This window comes from Suncus etruscus, chromosome 12 (assembly GCF_024139225.1).
Source record: "Suncus etruscus isolate mSunEtr1 chromosome 12, mSunEtr1.pri.cur, whole genome shotgun sequence".
Lineage (NCBI taxonomy): Eukaryota > Metazoa > Chordata > Mammalia > Eulipotyphla > Soricidae > Suncus > Suncus etruscus.
In genome coordinates, this window is record NC_064859.1 from 91,014,946 (window position 1) to 91,028,661 (window position 13,716).

Here is a 13,716-nt window from a genome sequence, read left to right on the forward strand (position 1 = left end):
GGCTAGTGTTTCTATGGATTAAGCACTGTTACCATTAGAGTCCCTTAGGGAAAATGTTTAAGGAGCTGATGCTAGGCTGGAGAGATAGCCCAGTGGGTAGGACACTTGTGTTGCAAACCTGATCCTAGTTTGGTCCCTGCTACTCTAGGTAGTCTTCCCACCTGATTTGCTCTCCCACCACGTATAAACACAGTGCCCAGAATAATCCCACAGATGTGGTATCAAAACCAAATTCATCTCCCCTAAACCATATGCTCCTTTTAAAATTGTTGGGGTGGGGGGGCCACATAAGGGTTCTCAATCCACTTGATCCAGAGGTGTTTGGGCCTACATTCCAGGTGTTGGCCAGGGCACCATGCACTTCTGGGGATGGAGCCAGGGCCCTGCATACGCCTGACATGTGTTCTACCACTCAAACCGCCTCCAAGGCTTCCAAACTTGATGTTGTCAAGAAATATCATTTGTGGGTGGATTATCCTATTAGAGGATTATTTTGTAATGATTTTGTAGAGGACTTTATTCTTGAGCCACAGTAGAAACATGAGGGGGGGAAGCAATTTTTTGGTGTGGTGATGGGACATGAACTCTGAGCTTTCTGAGAGGCCTGAGGTCTACCACTGAGCTATATCCCTGGCCTAAACATGAGAAATCCTTTATCTTTGGGTTTCCATTTGTGAGGACTGTAAGTAAGCTAACTGCAATGCGTTAATTATGGTATTACATAAAGGCGTTCTAATTAATTCAGGCATAAATTAATTTGAGTTTAACTTGAGTTTCCTTGAATCAATTTGAGGACTCTGCTCCCACCTATAAAGCTGGAAAAGTGTTGTGTGGTCTTAGAAGGCTTACAAATGTCTCATAGAAAGAATAAAGTATACTTGGCAGGGGTGAGGAAAGAGAGATTGAGGGAGAGAGTGGGGGAAGAGATTACCTCTTTAGATGCTCTTTTTGTTTCCTTTTTTGGAGCTGTACCCCACCGGTACTCAGGTGCTACTGCCAGCACTGTGCTCCAGGGTTGCTTTTGGCAATGCTTGAAGGGATAGGAGAGTGCCAGTCTCTGGCAACCAGCAGGCAAAACATGTTCTTAGCCCATTGAGCTATCTCTCCAGCCCTTGTGTTATATTTGGAGCAAGCTAATTGGTTCTTTCTCAGAAATATCAATTCACTGATACAGTCCTCTCTTTCTAACTTGCAATGGTGCTTAAATATGTAGAAATACTTTGTCTCGTGGCCAGGAGGAGATAGTGTACTGATTATGACACTGGCTTAACATACCCCAGGGTTCCATTCTGGGCACCACATGGTTCTCCTTAGCATTGCCAGTGGAGCTCTGAAAGGAGTCCAGTGGCCTGGTTTCCCCAGCACCCATGGTCCTAGCAGCAGCAATCTCTGTACTTTGCATTGAATTTCCCGACTATGTTGGCTGGAAGTTGTTCCTGGTGGGGCCTATGTACCTCCTGACACTGCTTAGAAATTTCCTCTCAATCCCTCTCCACTCATGTCCCCCACAAAAAAGAAAGAAAAGAATTTTCCCAGTACATATGGACCATTTGACAGTCTCCTTCCTTTTTTTTTTTTTTTTTTTGGAGGGCCACACCTGGTGACGCTCAGGGGTTACTCCTGGCTAAACACTCTGAAATTGCTCCTGGCTTGGGAGATCATATGGGATGCCAGGGGATCGAACTTTGGTCTGTCCTAGGTTAGCACATGCAAGGCAAACACCCTACCACTTGCGCCACTGCTCTGGCCCCTCATTCTTTCATTTTTTGGGTCATATTTGCCAGTCAATGCTCAGGCTCACTCCTAGTTCTGCCCTCAGGAATCACTCTGGCAGGCTCAGGAGTCCATATGGAATGCTGAGTGAAATTAGCCATGTGTAAGGCAAGTGCCCTTTCCATTATAGTGTCCCTCTGGCCTTTTCTCCCCTCTTCTCCTTCCCCTCCCATTCTCTCCTCTCCCTTTCCTTCCTTTCTCTCTTCTCTTATTTTCTTCTTCCCTTCCTTCCATTTTTTGGGGCCACACCCAGCAGTACTTAGGGCTTACTCTGGACTCTGTGCTGAGGGATCACTCCACCATATGAGATGTAGACGATTGAACCCAGGTCAGCTGGATGCAAGGTAAACAACGTACTGTTGCTTCAGCTCCTACACAACAGTTTCTTTATTCAACACAGTGATTTTATTGGTGTTAAGGAAATAAAAAACAATGACATTAATGATCCCCACTTGTGAATATACCCATATTCACAAGGATATTCTATGTTCCCATGTCCCAGATAGGGCGCCGTGGGAAAGGTGTTTTAGGAAAGGAAGCCAAAGGTGGGAGCTGAATGGATAGATGCAAAGAATTACTCAGATCTAGTTTGAATCCCACCCATAGATTTTGGCTTCTGGCCTTTCCCTTTATTAAATAATGTAAACCAACACCAAAGACAGAATCTTCCTAGGTGCTACTCTCAGCATGATTTCTGTGTTCTGTCCAGTGTTTGATAGTCTGAATTCCTCAGAATCTCCATTTCCTTTTGTCTTATCTTCTATCCTGCGGAGTTCCCAAGCAGACCTGTTCATCATCATGTCCTGCCTGTTCTTGCCTCACTACTTTCACTTCTGCCAGCTTCTCGCACCACCCTTTTCTTCTCTGACTTGTTGGCAGAAATAAATGACTAGATTTGCAGCAGTGAGACCTCATTACCCACTGAGTCATGATCTCTGTGGGTGTGTTCTTGCTCTCCTACTTTCTCTTAAAATGGTTTTCAGGCCACACCCAGCAGTGCCTGGTGGATTGCTCCCAGCAGTGCTCAGGAGATCTTTTGGGTGTTGGGACTCTGGTGGGTGTGGCTCTTAAGGTTTTTCATTGGTTAAAAATGAACTCTTAGAAACTTGAAATTTCTGCTCAGCGTTAGCAGTCCATTTTTGCCGTGTGTGCATTTAAAGTTTAGGCCTGGTGTCTATGTGCTTGGTATTTAAAAATGTTTTATTTGAGAGCCATATTGAAATGTTACCCTGGTGCTCCCCCTGGCTCAGTGCTTGGGGGTAGCTCCTGGCCGTGTTTAATGAGCCATAGGTGGAGGTATTATGGCTGGAACTTGGCCTCTTGCATGCAAAGTCCTTTGAGCCACCTCCCCAGCCCCAAGGTTGGGTGTTCTAGTGGATTTTATCTAGCACAATATCTAGCAGTTAGGGAGAACTTGCTAAGCTAAGCATTAGTCCACGTTGTCACTTGTTGGCAGTGTGCTCTCTTCTAGCTGAGGGGTTGTGGAAGTGTAGTTTATAAAAACTGCATGTGGAGGGGCCGGAGCAATAGCACAATGATAGGGCATTTTCCTTGTACATGGCCAACCTGGGGACAAACCTGGGTTTGATCCCCAGCATCCAACATGGTCCCTGAGTTTGCCAGGAGCGGTTTCTGAGTGCAAAGCCACGAGTAACCCCTGAATGCCTTCGGGTGTGCCCTCCTACCTCCAAAAAAAGTGAAGAACCACCTTTCAAAGCAGCATTCCACTACCCAGCAGTCTGGAGGACAGCTAATAAAGCAGAACTACAGAAATGTGAAGGGGTAGCATCTAGCTTTCTTTCTGTCGCAGTCTTGTTGGAACTCAAGCACAGGTAGTTCTGATTGGGAGGAGTCAGACAGATTCACTTATGAAAATGAGATGGTATCTTCATGCTGGCTAACAGGTGAGCAGGGACTGGTGATAAAAGGTGGCAGACATTTGTTACCTTCCATTTACCTCTGGCTCTAGGAGTTTGCACCTCACAGTTGCAAGGGAGGTGTCAACCAGGTTGTGTTTGCATCTGGGAGGTTGGGGTCCTTATGTAAGCCCATTTGGTCTGCAGAACTGGGGTTGTTGTGATTGTAGAGACAAGACTGCTAGGTTCCCCACAGGAATCTCTGCAAATAGCTCAGATGGGTCACCAGAATGGACTGGATCTTGAAGGTGACCCTTGTCACCTCTGCTGTGTGGTGTCTTCTAATCAACCTTCCCCTTTGCTCTATTTCATTGGTTGGAAGCAAGTCACTAGCTCTGGCCCGTGAGGCGAGAATGAAGTCTCACAAATGAGTTTGCTTTCTCGGAGGGGTTGGGACTCATTGGCCAACCTTAGGATGTGCCGGCCACAAGTAGGAAGCCGTAAAAAAAGTGTTTGGGGGGCATGTCAGTGAATCTAGCTGACCCTTGATGGCAGTTTGGTCAGAGATGTGGTCTGGTTGGAAAGAAGGTGGTCAGTTCTACACGAGTCTTCAGAGCTGACTCAGAAAGGTCTTACAGCTGTTTATTTGCTATATTCATTTGTGAATTTTATGGGTGCTTGATTTGTAAAATGGGGAGGGTTAATCGAACTCATCTTATATATCAAATAAGAGGACAGATAGTATTGTCCTTTGGAAACAGTAAGCTTTGTAAATCCAAACAACGTGGAGAGTAGATAACTTTTCCTAGTGAATTCAGGGGCTGCTGTGGGCTAGCTCTGGGGAAGGTAGATTTAGTGAAGGGAGTCACTTGTCACACTGATCACTGCTTTAATATGCCAGACAGTCCCTGTGTGTATTCATTTGTTTGCAGACATTCAGATAGGTTTTGGGGCTTCTACCTGGTGACAGAGCAGAAAGGATCAATGTAAGAAGCCATCCTCTTGGTCTTTATCGCCCCTTACTCATTATCCATACTCAGCGACACTCAAGGGTTACTCCTGGCTCTGTGCTCAGAAATTATTCCTGGCAGGCTCAGCGGACCATGTGGGGTGCCAGGGCTTGAAGCCAGGTCAGGCACTTGCAAGGCAAATGCTCAACCTGTTATGCTATTGCTCAGCTCTAGTGAATCTTAATATTGGTACTCCAGTGTTCTGAGCATGAAGTGCCATGCCTGGAAGATTCGAATGCCAGGTGCTGAGGAACTCACTCAGGATTCTAGCGCACATGAGATTGTGCTGCTGTGAAGACTGTCACCCCAACGTGACTGAGACCTGAATCCTGGCACCAGGGTCTGACTTCGGTTCCAGACCACACTTTGAGCATCACTGTTCTGACCACAGCACTGAACCACACAATGAGCGTTGTCCTATCTGACCACAGCACCAGACCACACACTGAGCTTCACCGGGTCTGACCCTGGCACCAGATGATACTCCCAACATTTTCTGTTCTGGGGAAGATGAGATAATGTTGCCATGTCTTCTGAGTTCTTGGGAAGTTGAACATCGGATTATTTCATTGTAGAGACACCTAGAAAGATGGTTTGAGCAATCAGTGCTTCACGGAATGAATTCAGTTGTGACTTAAAAATCAGTTCTTTGTTGCTGTCTTGCTCTTTACCTAAAAAACAGAAGATTTGAACTCAAGAACTTTGAAAATAAATTTTTAGAAAGTCAGAATGGAGGCTGGAGAAATAATACACTGGGTGTGGCATTCTCCTTGCCAGGAGCCAACCTGGGTTCTATCCCCGGCATCTATATAGTCCCCTAATAACCACTCCTGAGCATTTGGGGAGTGATTCTTGAGTACAGAGCCAGGAGTAAGCCCTGAACACTGCTGGGTGTGTACCACTAACCCTCCACCCCTACCCCCCAATGCCCTCCCTGTTGTACTGTCTCACTCCAGCCCTGACTCATATTTTTCATTTTCTTCTCAAAAGCAGCCTCTTTACAGCATAATTGAGAAGTAATTTAGAAAGTTCAGTATTGCTTTTAGTGTGACCTGTTTCATGTCATGTCATGTCATGTCTTGCCTGTTGTACTATGACTCTCCAACTGGTCTTTCCATTTGTACTCGCTCGTCCATTCTCTCCCTTGTACTTGGTGTATGACTCTGGTTTAGTAGAAACTCCCAAGTTTACTCTGGTCCTGCTGAGGTTGCTTGTCTGTGCCTTTCATTTCCCACCACACTTCCTTGACCCCCTGAGTGCTAGCTGCATTGAACTTCCTCCAGCATTTCAAATATTCCCAGTGTTGTGGTCTTTGTATATTTTGTCCTCTCCACCTGGAAGGGGACTTAACTTGGCCTCTAATTCTCTCACCTCCCAATGCTTTAGTGCCACATGTCTTCACACAGAAATCCTCATACTCATTTTATTCTTTCTTATTTATTTATTTTTGTTTCGGGGGGGGGGGTCATACCAGATGGCTCGTAGGGGTTAACTCTTGGCTCTGCGCTCAGGAATTGCTCCTGGCAGGCCTAAGAGACCATATGGGATGCTGGGGATTGAACCGGGCTTGGCTGTGTGCAAGGCAAACACCCAGCTGTACTATCATCTGGCCCTCTCTTTTTTAGATAGACATTATATACGCACAGATCTTACATCATTCAATGAGCTTTGGCACATGTATACCACCCGGGTGACCACCATCTAAATCAAGAGACAGAGTTATGGGGCTGGAGTGATGGCACAGCTGTAGGCCAACACAGGACAGACCCAGGTTCGAATCCTGGTATTCCATATGGTACCCCAAGCCTGCCGGTAGCGACTTCTGAGCATAGAGCCAGGAGTAACCTCTGAGTACTGCCGGTGTGACCCTCCCCCAAAAGAGGAAGAGTTATTTCTAGACATCAGAAAACTACCAGCATGAATGACTACAATGACTTTGTGGGCCACAGCCGTGCTGCTCAGGGCTTACCTCTGTTCTGTGCTCAAGGGTCACTCCTGGCTGTGTTCTAGGACCTGGAGGTGCCAGGGATTGAACCGGAATACTTGCATCCATACTCTTTGGCTCCATATAGTAACTTGATATAAATTAATTTGATTTTTGGCATTTCACATACCATATTTTCCGGTGTATAAGACGACTTTTGAGGGGCCAGGCGGTGGCGCTAAAGGTAAGGTGCCTGCCTTGCCTGCGCTAGCCTTGGACGGACCGCGGTTCGATCCCCCGGTGTCCCATATGGTCCCCCAAGCCAGGAGCAACTTCTGAGCACGTAGCCAGGAGTAACCCCTGAGCGTTACCGGGTGTGGCCCCCCCCAAAACCCCCCCCCCCCAAAAAAAAAAAGAAAGACGACTTTTGAAACCAAAAAAAAAGTCAACCGAAAATCGGGGGTCCTCTTATACGCCGAGTATATCCCGAAAAATGTTTCAATATACCGCTAAACAAAAATTGTCTGAATGTTGCCACAAAACGAATTTTCCAATCACTGCCAGGCTGCTAACTCAGCCAATCCAAGCAGGCTTTTTATGCATGCACATTAGACAATGTTCTGGACCTGAATCTACACTGTCAAAAGCCTGCTCAGATTGGCCTGAGGCAGAGAGGAAGTCTACGACAGTATAACCTTTGAACCTTTGCTTGTTGTGATTGGCTTACTGTGGTACATACAGTTGCAGCACAGGACTGTTCTGTCTGATACAGCGAATATAGGCCTAAACCTATGTTGTTTTTTGTTTTGTTTTTTGTTTTGGTTTTTGGGCCACACCCGGTAACGCTCAGGGGTTACTCCTGGCTATGTGCTCAGAAGTTGCTCCTGGCTTGGGGGACCATATGGGACACCGGGGATCGAACCGCGGTCCTTCCAAGGCTAGCGCAGGCAAGGCAGGCACCTTACCTTTAGCGCCACCGCCCGGCCCCTAAACCTATGTTTTTTTTTTTTTTTTTTTTGGTTTTTGGGCCACACCCGGTGACGCTCAGGGGTTACTCCTGGCTATGCGCTCAGAAGTCGCTCCTGGCTTGGGGGACCATATGGGAAACCGGGGGATTGAACCGCGGTCCATCCAAGGCTAGCGCAGGCAAGGCAGGCACCTTACCTCTAGCGCCACCGCCCGGCCCAAACCTATGTTTTAACTGCAAAATTAGGGGGTTGTCTTATACGCCGGAAAATACGGTAAATGGAATTTGTAGCAGCATGTTGCTTGGTGTCTTGCTCTTTTGATTCACTACTATGTCTCCTCTAATCTCTGTGATGCCAGGGAGATCTGTTCCACCCTAATGGATGCTTAGGTCACCAGGACCACACCTGGCAGGCCTACACTTGGTGGTGCTTGAGGGACCACGTGGAGTCAGGAATTCAGCCTAGGCCAGGTGCTCGCTTGCCTTGCACACTACCTGCTGACTGTCTCCTGACATCTCACCTGACATCTCTCTTACCCAGTTTTGTTTTTGTACCATGTCCTGAAGTCCCACAGTCCTATCTAGGTCAGTTGCATGCAAGGTAAATGCCCTACAACTCCACCCCCTGTCTCATCTATTCTTGACTCAGTTGAAATGTCCCTTCCTTGGAGCTATTCCTTTCTTCTCTTTCTTTTCTCTTCTTTTTCTTTTGGAGTGGATTGCTTAGGGAGGTACAAGGGAGGAACAAAGGTTTTCTTTGTTTTGTTTTTGTTTGGGGGCATACCTGGAGGTGCTTGGGTGCTACTCCCAGGGTTTTCACAGAACCCTGCAGTGTCAGGAATCAAACCATGCAAGGTACTTACCTTCCCCTGAACTATCTTTCTAGCCTGAGGCTGTGTGTGTGTGTGTGTGTGTGTGTGTGTGCTTGACCCCCGATGGGGGACCCCTGACCCACGGGGGTGTGGGAATGGAGGTCGCTAGTAATTTGTGGGCCGTCTGTGAAGTAAACTTGAGAGGATAGTAAAAAGAGGGCTTAAGATGGAGGTAAGGTGTTTGCCTTTCATGCAGAAGGTCCGTGGTTCAAATCCCGGCGTCCCATATGGTCCCCCGTGCCTGCCAGGAGCGATTTCTGAGCATAGAGCCAGGAGTAACCCCTGAGCACTGCCGGGTGTGACCCAAAAACCAAAAAAAAAAAAAAAAAAAAAAAAGAGGGCTTAAGACAACTCACGCTGTTCAAAAGGATTTATTGCTGGGGAGACTAGCATTTAAAGGCAAAATACGTCATGGGGGGTATTACAAGTACGTCACTCAATTTTCTACCAATTACAGCTTGCAAGCTTATCAGCATAAGCTGGGGGCAGGAAATAGGGAGGGGTAAAGAGGTAGACTTGAGCACATGTAAAATGCTAATTATTATCTTGTTTGTACTGAAAGCACGAGTCATGTAAAACGGTACCAAACAGGATCTATAAATTTTACTCAGCAAGCATAAATAAAACATCAGCTGTAAACACATTAATCTTTTGCTAACACAAAGGCAAGTTGTTCTATATGGGTAACTTCCCTCTGGCTGGGTGGATGGCTGCTCTGAATATACTTAGCTATTTTAGCTATACTTAGCTAGTTTAGCTATTTTCTTTGTCCTCAGGGCATGAGTGCCTCTGGTTGTATGTAGTGTCTGAAGTTTCAGAGGTTCCGGTTATGCTCAGGGTTCAAGCAGCCCCCAACATATGTGTGTGTGTGTGTGTGTGTGTGTGTGTGTGTGTGTGTGTGTGTTGAGGTCCCAGGGATACATGCAAGATCATCTTTAGCCTAGCCTCAAGTTTTTCTTTTTGTTTTACAACTAGTGGTGTGGCGTTTCAAAACAGGTTGGATGACTGTTCTAACTGTTCTGATAGTTGAGTGCCTGGGTGCGAGGGATCTTCCGAGCTCCTTACTGACTCTTGAGATTTCAAGTGAGACTCCCTAGCTCAGTTGGGGATTTTCAAGCTTTTCTCCAGAGTCCTAGCTCAGACTAGCCTGCAGAAGATAGTCCATCAAGTGACCGAATCTTATGCTCGTACCCAAATATCACTTTACTAGAATTAATATGACTTTAATTGACATTTACAAATAAAATAAGACTAATTTTCCACCACAAAAGGTTTGTGTTTTGGGGGCCAGAGAGATAGCACAGCGGTAGGGTATTTGCCTTGCAAGCAGCTACCAGGACCAACGGTGGTTCGAATCCCAACATCCCATAAGGTCCCCCGTGCCTGCCAGGAGTGATTTCTGAGCACAGAGAGAGGAGTAACCCCTGTTTTGGCGTGTGGCCCAAAAAGAAAACCAAAACAAAACAAAACAAAAAAAGTTTGTATTTTGCTTCTTGATTCACATTCAAGGTTTGACTCATTCTCCTTTTCTTCAGTTGATTCAGTCTTCGTTTCCTTGTTTATACCCTGAGATAAGTGCTCTTGAGAAACCCTCAGGTGTGGAAGGCCTGAGCCCAAGAGTGTTCTTTAGGTTTATTGTTTGCTGCTTTTTCTAATCTCATATTGATTTTTTTTTCAATACCATTGAGCTCATCTGCTATTATTACCTGTAAAAAAATATCCAGTTAGGTGAACCGATCTTGTATTTAATTCTATGTTCTTTCCTTCTTTTGGTCGCCTTTAGAGATTTAGACCTAAACCTTCTGAGCTGAAAAAAGAGAAATGCCTTTCAAATCAAAATACCGCCAGTTAAGGGCCTCCTCTCCTCTGTTCATATTGCTGCCACGACCAGGGCTTGCATGCACAGTGTGGTACTTGCTGGGGGTCATGTAGCAATTATAGTGTTTGCTGAGGGAGTTGGGGAGTATTGAATTCCTCTGCCGTGCTTTTACATTGTATACCCTCTTGCTATGGCACCTGAATACATTCTTGTAGTGTTCATTGGGGTGGGTGTTGGGGTGATTCTTGGAACTGTGTTTGTACTTGGAACTGTATGTGGCACCCACACTCCTGAGTTCACTCTTTGCTTTAGTTGGGCTTCCTGTTGGGGTTTATACCCTATAGGTGCTGTGCTTACACACCCAGCTGTGATTTGGCTGGAAATTCCTTGCAGCCTAGAGCTGCCAGAATTGGGCTTGGTGTGTGGGACTCAACTCAGGGCCTCCTGCTTGCAAGGTAGTTGCTTTACCCTGAGCCAAGGACTATTAAAAAAAATTCTCTCTGTGAGATACAATTACAAAGTTGTTCATGATTGAGTTTCAGTCATACAGTGTCCAACACTCTTCACTTGTGCACATTCCCTGCCACCAGTGTCCCCAGATGTTCTTTCCCCTTCCTTCCTCCTGCCTGTCTCAGTGGCAAACACAAACACCTCTTTCCCTCCCTCCCTCTCTCTCTCTCTTCTTTTTTGGCACTGTGGTTTCCATTATTGTTACTGAAGGGCTTATATGCATATTACTTTATCCCCTTTGAGCAGCCAGTCCTTGTCCAGAGTGGTCGGTCATTTCCAACAACCTACCTATACTCTCTGCTCTTTTGACAAGCTTTCTACTAGTCCTTCTGGTCCTCAGCTCTATTGTCTTCGGATATTATTACTATATATATATATATATATATATATATATTTGTGTCATACCCGGTAATGCTCAGGGGTCACTCCTGGCTCCACATTCATAAATCGCTCCTGGCAGGCTCAAGGGACCATATGGGATGCCGGAATTCGAACCACCGTCCTTCTGCATATAAGGCAAAGGCACTACATTCATGCTATCTCTCCGGCCCCTATTTCCATATTTTTTTATATCCCACAATTCAGTGCGATCATTCTATCTATCCCTCTCACTCTGACACATTTCACTCAGCATAATATTCTCCATATCCATTTATATATCAGCAAATTTCATGACTTATTTTCTGCAAGGACCATTTTTCAGACCAAATTCAAATTATGAAAAGTAGCTGAATGACAGACATTTGGCAAACCTTGGAGTTAAGAAAATTGGGTGTTATGTAGGATCTTCAGGGAGGCCCCTAAATGGGGTTTCTTCTGATTTGAGCTTAAAACTTTCAGAGCTGGTGGTGGTTTTCCAACTGCTTATAGACTCTCTAACATCGATGGGGCTGTGTAGATTTGTATGAAGTGGAGGAAGCTTCGGCTCCCTTGAAGGGCTTCATCTTCCATCCGTGCTCTCAAGCCTGAAGCTGAAAAGTCTGAAGGAAAAGACTAAAAAAGACTGAAAAGAGGGGCCGGAGAAATAGCATGGAGACAGGGCATTTGTTTGGTGGTTTGAATCCCAGCATCCCATGTGATCCCCTGAGCCTGCCAGGAGTGACCTCTGAGTGCTACCGGGTATGACACAATAAATATGTATATATATATATATATATATGTATGTATGTATGTATGTATATATATGTATATATATATATGTATGTATAGTAATAATATCCAAAGACAATAGAGCTGAGGGCCAGAAGGAAATTCATTCTGCAGACATTCAGACTGTCTTTCTGTGGGAAAGCTTAGTGAATGGGAAGGTACCTCACTGCAAGTAAAAGTTGATTTGATTTTTAATAAAGAAACATTGAGGGGCCGGGCGGTGGCGCTAAAGGTAAGGTGCCTGCCTTGCCTGCGCTAACCTTGGACGGACCGCGGTTCGATCCCCCGGTGTCCCATATGGTCCCCCAAGCCAGGAGCAACTTCTGAGCACATAGCCAGGAGTAACCCCTGAGCATTACTGGGTGTGGCCCAAAAACCAAAAAAAAAAAAAAAAAGAATAAAGAAACATTGAAATATTTAAAATAAGAACTTGATCCATACCCAACAGTGGTTGGGATTACGACTCTTGGCTGGGGATTGAACCCGGCTCCCTTTGAGCATGTGCCCAGCTGGTATCTCTTGGACCCTGAGTGTTGGTTTCCATCAGCAACCAAGGATGAAACGCTCAGGTTGACTCCTGCAGTGTCTGATTGCAGCCACTGAACTCCGACTGGCCAGCTGAAAGAAAAGGCATTTCCCATCCTTCTCCTTCCCACTTCCTGGCTTCTTCACATCCTTTCTTCTTTTTTCTTTCGGGTTTTGGGCCACACCTGGCGGCGCTCAAGGGTTACTCCTGGCCCTGTGCTCAGAAATCACTCTTGGCAGGCTCTCGAAACCATATGGGATATTAGGGATCCAACCTGGGTCTGTCCCAGGTCAGCAAGGGAAATGCCCTACTGCTGTGCTATCGCTCTGGCCCCCATCCTTGCATCCTTTCTGACTCATCCTATTTAACTCAACTCAGGGTGGAGAAATGGAGTCACTGAAATAGGGAATTTGTTGAATAAACATCTGACTTTCTAATTAGGTGTGGTTAGTGTGTTTTTCTTTGTTTCTTTATTGGGGCATCTCTGGCAGTGTTCAGGGATTATTTCTGACTGGCTGCTTGCAAAGCAGTTTTGTTGGGGCAGAGCGATAGCACAGTGGGGGGAGTGTGCTTGCCTTGCATATGACAAAATTGGGTTTGATCCTCAGCATACCATATGGTCCCTCGAGACTGCCAGGAGCTAATTCTGAGCACAGAGCCAGAAGTCAGCTCTGAGCACCAGTGGGAGTGCCCCCACCAAAATAGCTGCCTTAACTTTTATACTTTTATTTTTATATACGTACATGCAAAATATAAATTTGGGGTCAGCATAACCAGTGGGATTCAGGAACTGCTTTTGTGCCAGAGTTTTGGGCATGTGGTGCTTTTTCTGTGACTAACCATCCCATCCCAAAGCCCTCCAGAGCCCCTTCAACAGAGAAAGGAAAGGGGCCAAACGGGAGTGAGAACTGATTCATTCTACCTTCCAAGGCAGGCACCCTCTAATCCCACCACTCCTGGGGCTCTGACCACAGAGGGAACGAGAAGGTTATTTTCCTGACACATGTACTTTTTTCCTATTGTCTCCCACTTAAAAAGTACTTCCAGTGGATCATTACTGTTTTAAGTGCCTCTCGCATTAACTAGTCTAATCCTATGACCATCCTCTGTGGTCAAGGCGATCACCTCATTTAATAAGGGCAGATTCTGAAGTAAAGGTTAAGATACTGGCCCTGGTGGCTCCTGGATTTCTCTTATCTGAGAAGGGACTCAGGAAGCTGTCAGGTACGGTCTGTGTTTGAATGAATGCACATGTATTAGCAACTTCACACAGGAAAGCAGAGCTTGTGAGCTCTTTGGGGTTTAGGCCA

The 13,716-nt window shown here is 45.9% G+C and overlaps 1 protein-coding gene across 2 annotated transcripts in view; it reads left to right on the forward strand.

Annotated features, from left to right (window-relative positions):
• The window catches only part of SELENOI (selenoprotein I), a 51,575-nt gene that overhangs the window by 7,288 nt on the left and 30,571 nt on the right, over nucleotides 1-13,716 (forward strand). The window lies entirely within an intron of this gene.